The 11422-nt window shown below is 36.3% G+C and overlaps 3 pseudogenes; 1 reads left to right on the plus strand and 2 right to left on the minus strand.

The window, feature by feature from the left end:
* Nucleotides 1–764: 764 nt before the first annotated feature.
* LOC100625921 (serine/threonine-protein phosphatase 2B catalytic subunit beta isoform pseudogene) lies at nucleotides 765–1701 on the minus strand (annotated as a pseudogene).
* A 1665-nt stretch (nucleotides 1702–3366) lies between these two features.
* On the minus strand, nucleotides 3367–4577 carry LOC100625842 (E3 ubiquitin-protein ligase RNF130 pseudogene; annotated as a pseudogene).
* Nucleotides 4578–6429: 1852 nt separating this feature from the next.
* Nucleotides 6430–11142, plus strand: LOC100625742 (olfactory receptor 5W2-like; annotated as a pseudogene).
* Nucleotides 11143–11422: the final 280 nt, after the last annotated feature.

The following is an 11422-nucleotide window of genomic DNA, read 5'->3' on the forward strand; positions in this document are numbered from 1 at the left end:
AAGAGAGTCTGCCTCAAAATAGGTTATTTGTTCATAATTGAAAACAACCAAGACTATATTAAAGAATTAGCCACAGTTAAGAACTATAGACCTGAGGTCAGTATTTTGTGTAAATTCTAAATGGGTTTCTCAGCATTTTGCCTGTAATTCAGCTTAGTAACTTGATAATAATTCATCTTTTAAAGGCATTTCATGGATTATATTTGAAGTTATAGTTGAAAAATGAAATCTAATTCTGCGGGGAAAATAAATATAATCTGTAAACTTAAATGTGTGAACCACAGCATAAACGGAGGTGTGGTTGTCCTTCAGTGGAAATTTCCCCAAGTCCCTTGCTCATTGCTCTCTGCCTTGGCAGCTATGACCCAATCTTAGACAGAACAAAATGTACCACATCCCTCAAGCCCCCATTGAGGAAGGGGGATTGGGTCTCAAAAGTACACTGGTTTCTCCAGAGGGACTGTGACATTTACAGTCAGCTTGGCTGACCCCTCCAGCTCCTTAGGTGATCTCTCCATTTGGAGAAGGATATGTGAGAGGCCCTGGGAAGCTGTGGGTCACAGGGCACCATGGTTGCCAGTCCTGTGGTTCTCAGAGTAATGTGTGTTGTTCAGAGATTTGAAACAATCTTACGGAACATCATCTTTCAAGGATAGCATTCTCCCATTGATACTATCCAAACACTCTGCCTCTTCAAAACTGCAGATTCAATGTGGTAGAGAGTATCCTCATATTGCATTTTGCAGGGTCTTCCATTATCCAGCCAACACTCCGCTAGGCAACATTCCTGTGGGAGTCAGGCCCTTGAGTGTCAGCACACTTTCACTCTCCTCTCTGAGAACAGAGAAGACCCTTGCCATCTTGCCAATTGCTCAACTTTTGTTTCTTATGATTTCTTTCTGGGCTGCAGCTGAACCATCAAGCTGGTCTTCACCTTCAGTCATCAGTTCATTATCAGAGCAAATACTGAGAACATTTACCAATATTTCTGTCACTTTTCCTCCAATAAATGGTAAAGACTGTCAAATATTCGTAACATTATTTTCATACTTTAGTACAGCACCTTTATTATTGGAGACATCTAAGTTATTAGGTGTTTAAAAAATTGCTATTAATTAAGAGAACCCTGTAGTTTGACTTTTTGTGTACATTTTATAGCTGCAAAACAAATAGCCTGCATCTTGAGCTCCATAAGTTCTAATAATTGATAACAAAATTTTGTTTTGCAAAAATTCACACACTGCTGGATAGTTATAAAAATGGGAACATCCTCAAACCATATTGTGACTAAAATGCTCTTATGATTTTTTAATTTCCAAAATCTTCAGAAGGTTCAGACCATAACAAGCCACACATTGGTCAAAATGCAGGTTGCCATTTGAATCTATCTAATCTTCTAATACCATCCAATATGTGTATATCTGGTGACATTCCACCATGAACACAAAGAAATCATTGATTTAAAAGTGCAGTGAGAGTCAGGCTATCAAAAGATTCCATACAAGCTTCATAGACACTTTCTGAATATTTACTTTTATGTTCTGGCTTAAAAGCAAAATAGTTAGTAAGGTTTCTGCATTCATGGTTACCTCTTAGAACAAATATGACACACTCTATACCAAAATAACATCTGTACTCATAATCACCAAGAAAAAGGTATTGTGTAATAGCAGGTGATCCTCCTACTTCAAAAAGTTTCATCAGATCAAAAAATTGGCCATGGATGTCACTGCATTATAACTGGGGTCTCTAATTGTATCATTGTTTTCTCTCTCTGAAGCATGGCAGCACCCTCATTGATAATTCTGACTGCAATTTCTTCATCCGCCAGGACTTCTTTTACTAAGTGGTTCTTCAGAACATAAACCTTGGGCATCCCATCCATTGAAATACTTCCTCAGATGTCAAATGATGTGTTGGGGGAAAGAAACAGCTTTGATGATGTGGTCAGCTCTGGGAAGGGGTGGTGGGTGTGGGTGTGGGTGTGGGGGTGAGGGTGGTGCAGTGGGTGGCTCCAGGGCTACCATGCTGGGTTGGGGGCTCAGCTAGGTGCTAGGCCAGGTAGGGTTGGGGGCAGGGTCAGCGGCTACCAGAGGCAAGTGGTGGCACCGCCAGAGAACATGGCTGGGTCCCAAACACTTTTAAAAGGACCATTTTCTGTGGCCTATTATTCAAAGAAGAATCTCATTGGGTCGTCTTAGAAATGAATATCAAACCTTATTAGCCCTCCAGTAAGTAAAACTTAAATAAAAAACTTAAGTCAATAAAAGTGTATTATGACTCATCCAAAGCATTGCAAGATGTAAATAATTGGTTATTAACTGTTGGTCAGGATGTAAACAAGCATGTCTTTACCATTCACATTAGAATGAAAATCAGCCCCAACCTCTGTAAAATTATAAGCTATCACTAATACCGCTGGACATATAAATTTCCTATGACTTGAAAATGCCATTCTTTGAGTATTATCAATATAAAAGAATAATTATGACTACCAAAGACACAGAGGAAATATTTTCCTTTGCATTATTTGCAACACTATAGAACTATCAACAACTCAAATTTTTTTAGCACTTTAGATCAAGACTTGAACATTTTTCCTTAAAGTTTTAAATAGTGTATGCTTTAGGGTTTGGAGTTGATAAACAGTTACAATCACTCGGGGTTTCCCTGTATTGCAAAAGCAACCATTAATAATATATAAATAAATGGTGTGTCCGTCACCAATAAGACTTTACAGGTCAAGTATACTGACACCTGCTCTAGCTCAGATAGATAATATTATGGGAAGTTTGTACCTAGGGAAAATACACAACAAAGTGGATGAATGAACTTCCTTGACATAGAAAAATTTCTCAAAAAAAATATTGAGTGAAATAAAAATCAGAAATGCAAGTGCAAGGCCACAGAAAATGGTCATTTTAAAAGTATTTGGGACCCAGCCATATTCTCTGGAGGTGCCACCACTTGTCTGGTAGGCCGCTGTATGATTTTTATACTCTATACCTCAAAAAATATCCAAACTAAAGTGTTATATTGAACATCAATTTTTGAAGAGTGTGTAGTTAATTTCTTAGGTGCTGGTAATGATTTTTTTCTTTGGACTTACTCTGGGAGCAGGAATCTTTCATGCCTGAAAATTTACTTGCAACATAATTTAATAGAGGAAAGTTTTCTTTTTACTTTTTTTTTCTTTTTTAATTTTATTATTTATTTATTTTAATACAAAGCTCTGCCATTAGCAATTTTATGAAAAAATAAAATTGCTAAATATAAATGCTAGTGTGTCATGACTGGTAAATGAAGCACAAAAATAGGTTCTTTTTTCCTTCAAAGCAATCTGTCAGAAAGCAATTTTTTCCTTCTTCAAAATGCTTCTACCTCATTAGCATTCAAGCTAGCTGTGGTTCTGATGGTCATGTAGCAGAGTGTGAGAGCACTGAGGAGGCCAAAACTGGCAATAATAAACCATTCTTTAGTTACTGCAATGTTGATCTCTCCCATTCCAGGAGTGAGCTCCCATCCTGAGGAAGAGGAGAGATCCTCAAAGTTTGAAGTGGCTCCAGGCCAAGGGAGTTGTCATTGGCAAGGTCACCTAGGGCTGCTCTTCAGTTAACTGCTTGGGTTCTGGTGAGTCTTTCCATATCAAATGCTACATTATCTGTACATGGAAAGTTTGGCAGAATTTCCAGGGCCTTCAAGATATTAAGTCTGCATATAGGAGTGGTATAATGTTTACTAAGCCAGGGATAAACACAGGATTTGTGGAAATCCTGTGCAGGGAGAATCCAGACATCATTCTGCTTATAGTTCTCTTTGAAGACTGAGCAATGATCAAAGTCTAGATCTGTTTCCTTATCATCTTTTTGACTGTTTTGGTCATCAGTTTGCTGATGGCTTTCTTGGCTGCATCTCCAAGATGATGCAGGTTCCTGTCTCAGGCATTTGTGTACCTGATCTTCTGAATGAAGTAGAATATAAGCCATTCTGAAGAAATAATCATCAAAACAATAAAGGATATTGACACCAGGATCAGAGAGCCATAGCAAAAGTTCTCTGTTGGCATTCATGTTCCAACAGCTATTGTTATTTGTACAAAGATGTTTTTGTCCAGGTAACACAAAATATCTTTACCCCTCAATTCTGTAATCATGACAGCAATAATATCTCCAGTGCCTGGATGAGTCATGGTAACTGGCTCCTCTTTGAGTTTATAATTGTAGATGACTACAGCCACTGCATTGTGGAAAGCAGACTGGTGATATTTTCTCTTTAAATGTGCAATTTCCCCTCTGCAGCAAGGCAATCCACTGTTTGGTGTTTGGGGGGACAAAGAACTGTGTTTGAGCATCAGCCCAGATGATCAGCAAGTCTGTGGATGAGCAGCAACGGCCAGCACCTGACCACCGACCTAGGCCTTTGGCAAGTGTAGCCCTTAGTGCCCATAGTGGATGCAGAATGTGGGTGGGGAGCCCTGGCAAGACTCCTGTACCATTACGTTGATGAGCCATGTAGTAGTCCTAGCTCATGTTGCCCGTCCTTGCTAGCCACAGGCTTCAGGTCAGCAGTGCTAGCATTACTGTGGCCTGCCCTGTGCCTCACCACTGGTTGTATCTCCCACCTCCACTGGTGGACTGGGCTCCCAGCCAGTGCAGAAAAGCAGAGCAAGTGAGGCCTGATCTGAGGAGCGTGCACCTTCACTGAAAGTTTTCTATATGCGTCTTATACTCTAAAAAACGGTTTGCATAAACAAAGTATGTTCATTATCAAATTGCATGAAAGTTTTGTTTTACTTTTTAAACTAGTAGTTTCTTGTACAAAATGAGTGTCAATTATATATTTGTGAAAAAGATGTAGTGCATACTTTCATATCATATATCATCCTAGATTAATCTTTACGTTATTGAAAGAGCTTCCTTGCTTGTGGAACAACACTATCTTTATCCACCCATGGATATTCCCAGTTATATCTCCAAGCAGATGTGAGACATAATGATCTTGGGTGTCCTATCATGCAGTGAAATCTATGTGGTAATACTCCAAGTTTGAGGAGAAAATATTTTGGTAGACATTTGCCTGCACAGAATTTTAGTGTCACCAGGGGCACCAAGAAATCCCTACACGTAGATTTTTTTCTCTCACTTGGCATGTTTTTCTGTTCTTGAAAATCTCCATTTTTAATGAAAACACAAATCTAATTAGGAAATAGTTTAGGTTATCCACCTTACAATGGTAATATAGCTATCCAAACTCAAGTTTCAAATTGTTGGGTGAGGGTAGTTTGAAGGGATGTTGTCTACATAGTATTGAGGAGAAGCTGTGTTTAAGAAGCTAAAGCTGGGTTCTGGTGGAATAAAATGTAGCCCAAGGGAATTCGGCATCCCACAGGAAAAGAAAGCACCTGAGGGAAAAAATACATTGGGTAGGAATAGAATTAAGTGATCCAGGACAATTCTACACATAAGATATGTATCAGAAAGATCAGTAATGATAGAGAAAATTTTTGTAACACAAATGCATCAGTTTCTTTTATTAAGTGGTGGAAAATTATTAGCAATTAATTATGTGTTTTGAGCTTTGCGTCAACAATGTCTCCCCAGGAGTAGAGGTAGTATTTTAGTGTTGGGATTATCACACCAAGAATGACCATGATATATAAAAAGGCCTCATTGTCCCTAGGAAACATTTTCCAAAAGTACCTAAAAAGGTACTGATTACATAAAATCCAGCTTGATGAGTTTCCTAGCTTTTCAGAAAAAAATAGTAGGCAAAGCAAGAAAAAAATTCAAAAAAATCAGAAAAGTAACCAAAACAAATAAGAAGAAAATCTGTGTTCCTGTTAAATTCCAAATGAGAATTCAGATGAAATGGTAAGTTAGGTATGATCAGTATTTTTAATTTTAGGCCATTTAGCAGATGCTGTAACTTTATGGTCATTTCCCTAGTAAATAAAGATGCTGAGTAAACTATTATATATGACCTTGTGAATTACACATCTTCTTGGTGAGAATGTATGTTCAATCCTTTGCTTAATTTATATTGTTTGTTTTCTTATTATTATTGAGAGGTCTTCATATATTTGGGATATATGTTCTTTGTCAGATACAAAGTTTTCAACAATTTTCTTCACTTTTGGGATATATATACATAAGAGTAAAAATAAATGTTTCAAAAATATTCTCTCTGATGTGTTTACCAACACTGTTCTAGTTATCTTTTGTTACATAAATAGTAGTCCAAAACTAAATGACTTAAAATAATGACCATCAACTGGTTATTTTTTTTTTCATAATGACTGAGGTCATATGAAGTATTTAGTGGAATGATCGGTTAGACCGTAAGGTCACTCATATCTGGCACAGGATGAGAACGATTAAAAGATTTCCTCAGATTCTCCCATTCTCACTCCACATAATCTCAGAACCTGCCATGTGGTTTAATCAGGTTAGTTGGACTTCCTACATGGTACCTCATGGCTTTCAGATATTGTTTTCTTAAAGGCTAGAGTAGAAGACATTGTTTTCTTCCAATTTCTGTTTGTCAAAGCAGCTAAATCAGAAGTCAAAGGGAGGATAAATATGCATTGGATTTATAAGGAGAATTTTTAGAAAGTGTACTGCTATTTTTAATCTTCCCATACTATCTTTAGCCCCTTGTAGAGCTCTGTAATTTCTAACTCCAGGTTTATTTATTAATAGATTTTAGTATTTTAATTAAATCTATATGTGCATACCATCTCTTTTACCTTTTGGTGTGCACATACTTACAAAGTCACTTTGTAATTTTCAGTACTTCAACACACATAGAAGGGATAGTGACAGATGTTTCTATCATTCAGATCATTGTGAAAGGAGGATTTGTTTGGGAGCTCTGGGAAGTAGCCCAATAACACTAGATACCAAGATGGTAGACCAAAGTTTTAGGAGTATAAAGAATTCCATTGCTATATGCTAGAGAGCATTAGGGGAAGACCTTAAAAGGAATATCTGGTATTTTATAATTTTGCATAGAATTGATGTGGATAATAGCAAGCAACTTATTTTAAGAAAAAATATAGGAGTTTCCATTGTGGCAACCCAACTAGCATCCATGAGAATGTCGGTATGATCCCTGGCCTTGCTCAGTGGGTTAAGGACCCAGCATTGTTGTGAGCTGTGGTGTAGGTTGCAGACACAGCTCTGATCACACATTGCTATGGCTGTGGCATAGTCCGGTGGCTGCAGCTCCAACTGGACTCCTAGCCTGGGAACCTCCATATGCTATGGGTGTGGTCCTAAAAATATAAAAAGACCCCCAAAAAAGTATGTAACTGCTGATTTAGAAAAATCATCACCTATGTACAATCTTTAAGTGAATCATCTTTGTGTATATGAGTTGTATCAGTAGAAAAATCTCCAAATAGAATATTTCTACTCTTTGTACATCATTCTCCACTTTAATAGAGAGAAATATATAACAATTAATATTTAGAAAACACCAATGTTTCAAATCATATTACCATGGAGTTTAGAAAGTACAAAATAAGCATTGATCTTATTCCTGAGGCTTAAATGTAGTGGAGACATTCTGAAATGAATAAATATAATTCAGAGGAGAGTTTACTATGAAACAATGAGGCAAACATTTAAAAACAAATTAAAGACATTTAATTTTTTTTGTCTTTCTCTCTTTTCAGGGCTGCACCCACAGCATATGGAAGTTCCCAGGCCAGGGATCCAGTTGGAACTGAAGCCACCAGCCTCCACTAGGGCCCAAGCAATGCATGATCTGAGCCATCTCTGGGACCTACACTGGAGCTCATGGCAATGCCAGATCCTTAACCCACTGAGCGAGGCCAGGGATCAATCCTGCATCCTCATGGATTACAGTAAGGTTTGTTACCTGTTGAATTTCAAAGACATTTAATTATTTTTAATAACAAATTAAAGACCTTAAAAGTCAATTAACTGTCCTTGAATATGCAGTTGGAGAATGGGAGTTAGACATGTGTGATGATGAAAGCAGACTTGAGAGGTAGAACTGACCAGAAACTTATACCATTATTCATATAAAGGGTAGAAACGACATTCATCCAATGAAAGAACAGATCAATAAAGTGTGTTATATTCATAAAATGAAATATTATTCTACCCTTTAATGAAACAAAAAATCTAACACATGCTACAACATGGATGATCTTTGAAAATATTTTACCAAAGAAGTCTGACAGTAAATAGATCCATATTGGTTGATACTTTTTATATGAGATGGCTGAAGAGGAAACTACTTAGAATTAGAAAGTAGAATAGTGGTTTCCAGGGCTGGGGGAGGGGGAGAAGGGGAGTGACAGGCAATAGACATGAGTTTCTTATTGCAGTGATCAAAATGTTCTCAAGGTATATATTTGTAATGAAATACATTAAAAGCCAAATAACCCTATAAATTAGAAGTTTGACTTTTATGGTGTATGTTATTATATTTCAACTAAAATTATGATCAAAATGTAGTAATTTTCCTAAATGAGAAAGTAAAGAAGAAGGTTTAAAAAACACAGTGAACAATTAAAAGGTATTAGAGGAGATTAAGCAGGGATCTGTTTGATTTTCATTAGATTTCCTCTGACTAGAGAAGGAGGATATTGAAGGAGGGTAACTGTGAAATAAACCATAAAAAAAATTTGCAGCTTTCTTCCTAACATAAATCAGTTTGGTGACAACAGTGAAGGCTAAAAGATTAGCCTTTGCTAATTTGTTTCTGAATACAGAGGGGGAACATACAAAAACAGAAATTAATTAATGGAGTGTTTGTATAACATCAAAGCCTAAGGGCAATAGTAACTGCAGAGATTTAAGTCCCAGTGTGCCTGGTAAAATAAAATGCCGTCTGCCTACTGTTCATGAACTCAAGCCCTCCTTATCTCAGTTAGGTTTCAATGTCCTAATTTAAATGTGGGAGTAAAACTTACCTTTCTGAGAGAAAAAAAGAGAGAGTCATGAATAAAGCATTTTCTGCTTATACCTGCTCACTCATTAAAATTTATATTTAATGACTAGCAATTATAATTTCTTCTCAGAACAGGAAGTATCTGTCAAAATTTCTTAATATGCACAATATAACATTTTATTTATTTTATTTTGCTCTTGGTTCACAGGAAAGACTTTTCTCTATTTATTATTGAACAAATGTATGTGTTAATTTGAGGTATGTTTTGTTTTATTGTACCACATTAAAATAAAAATATGTAAAATTCATCTTCATATGAACCATTTAATATATTTACTTCATTCTATGGATAAAGCCCCTATTTACATTCTATACTCTTATACAGTAAAAGTATGTACACATGCAAACACATGACACTAGTGTAAATACATACAATCGCAAGGGAGAGAATCTTTGCATCTTATAAGCATGTGTTGCTGCTCACTTCATTTCTATTTTATAACAAAAATGACTATTTAAAATCTAAAGTGATGCAAACATGTGTGGTACATTCCATTGTTTTCAATTTCTCTTAGCTCTTTTCTTCTGCTAGTCAAGAGACTCATCTTTTGACAACCACTCCACAAAGAGGTAATGAGTATTGTGGAAAAGCAGTAATAAACTTTGAGAAAACAGGTCAATAATACAATAATACTTATTTAATGACTCACCCAATACTGAATACAACACAAACTAAAACCAGTGAAATATTTGACATTTTTTGATTTATTACTGGTCACTTACTGTTTCGAGAATTAGGAAAAAGAAATTCTTAAACTAATTATATTTTGAGGAACAAAAATCATAAACATTTTTTTTCTATCCATGTGAATATTTTCATACAAAGAAAAAGCTTTGTCCTATAACTTAACAGCCTGGTATCTATAACAGTGGTGTCTCTTTTATATGACTTTGAAGAGGAAAGGAGAGAGAAATTCATCCAAATTTATTTCCTGAGATAAGGCAAGTAAAGCCAGAGAAGAGTTGTAGAAGGTAACATACCTCATGAGTGACATCTAGATTTTCATCTAAGTTTCTTAATGTTCTTTCTCAGATAATTTTTGCTATTGGGGAATAGATATCAAGGCCTCTTTAATATGTGGACAATTTTCTGTCCACTGGATAATTTACCAAATATAAAAATGCACTTAGTGAAAGAAATCAAATTCTGTTTTATGATATTTTGCAGATGTACAGAAGTGCTACACGTGCATGTGTCATTTTCTTGATCATATTCTCAGAAATTTAGACAATAACAGACAAGAAGTGATAGAGGAAATTGCTCCTCCTTGTTTGAATATATTTTCCTAGGAATTACTAATAACATGGAGAATAATGTGACCCTTTTTACCACATTTCTACTTGTTTATCTCCTTAATCTTCTGGCAAACCTTGTAGTGATCACTTTAATTCAAATGGATCCCCCACTGCACACACCCATGTACTTTTTCCTGAGCCACCTCTCCTTCTGTGACCTCTGCTGTTCCACAGCAATTGGGCCTAAGATGCTGGTGGACCTAATTGCCCAGAACAAGTCAATCCCCTTCTATGGCTGTGCTCTACAATTCTCGGTCTTCTACATCTTTGCAGATTCTGTCTACTGCTGAGAGTGATGGCCTATGATTAGTACAAGGCCATTAGCAACCCCTTGCTCTATACAGTCAGAATTTTCTCCCTGCTGATGGCTGGGGTTTACATGGTAGGGATGGTGTATGCTTTGGTACACATGACACCAGCATTCTGCTTATGCTTTTGTGGGTCAAATGAGATTAGCCATTTCTTCTGTGATATTCCTTTTCTCCTACTGCTGTCTTGCTCAGCTATGCAAGTCAATGAGTTAGTGATATTCACCATTTTTGGCTTCATTGTACTGAGCTCCATTTCAGGAGTCCTTGTCTCTTATGATTGTATTATTCTTTCCATTTTGAAATCAGCTCAGCTTAAGAGTGATCCAAAGCTTTCTCCACCTGTACTTCACACCTAATTATTGTGGCAATTTTCCAGACAACTATACTCTTCACTTGCTTCAGACCAAGGTTTTCCTACTCTCTAGATCAAGACAAAATGACCTCATTGTTTTAGAGCCTTGTGATTCCCAAGTTAAACACTCTGATTTACACCTTGAGGAACAAGGGTGTGAAAGAGGCCCTGAAAAAACTGAAACTCAAAGGGTGGTTTTAAATATTTATACTACACACACACATACACATTGTGTTTATTGTATTTGTAAAATTATTTTGCATGATACAAGGGAAATAATGTCTCAAATACTTTAATTGATAAAACATTTATTCTAAAGCCCAATCTTAAGAAATGTTGCAATTACTCAAATGTGTTATACTTCATTATGTGTCTAGAATTTATATATGTTATTTCCTTATTTGTGGAGGTAACCTTTCTTATGTTCCCAATATTTTGCTTCATTCTTTCATTCAAACAATAATTTGATATACTTAAATTA

The sequence above is a fragment of the Sus scrofa genome, chromosome 10 (genome assembly GCF_054392235.1).
Source record: "Sus scrofa isolate SSC_HxYL_T2T_F1_AM1 chromosome 10, Sscrofa_HxYL_maternal_Yorkshire_Landrace_v2.0, whole genome shotgun sequence".
NCBI lineage: Eukaryota > Metazoa > Chordata > Mammalia > Artiodactyla > Suidae > Sus > Sus scrofa.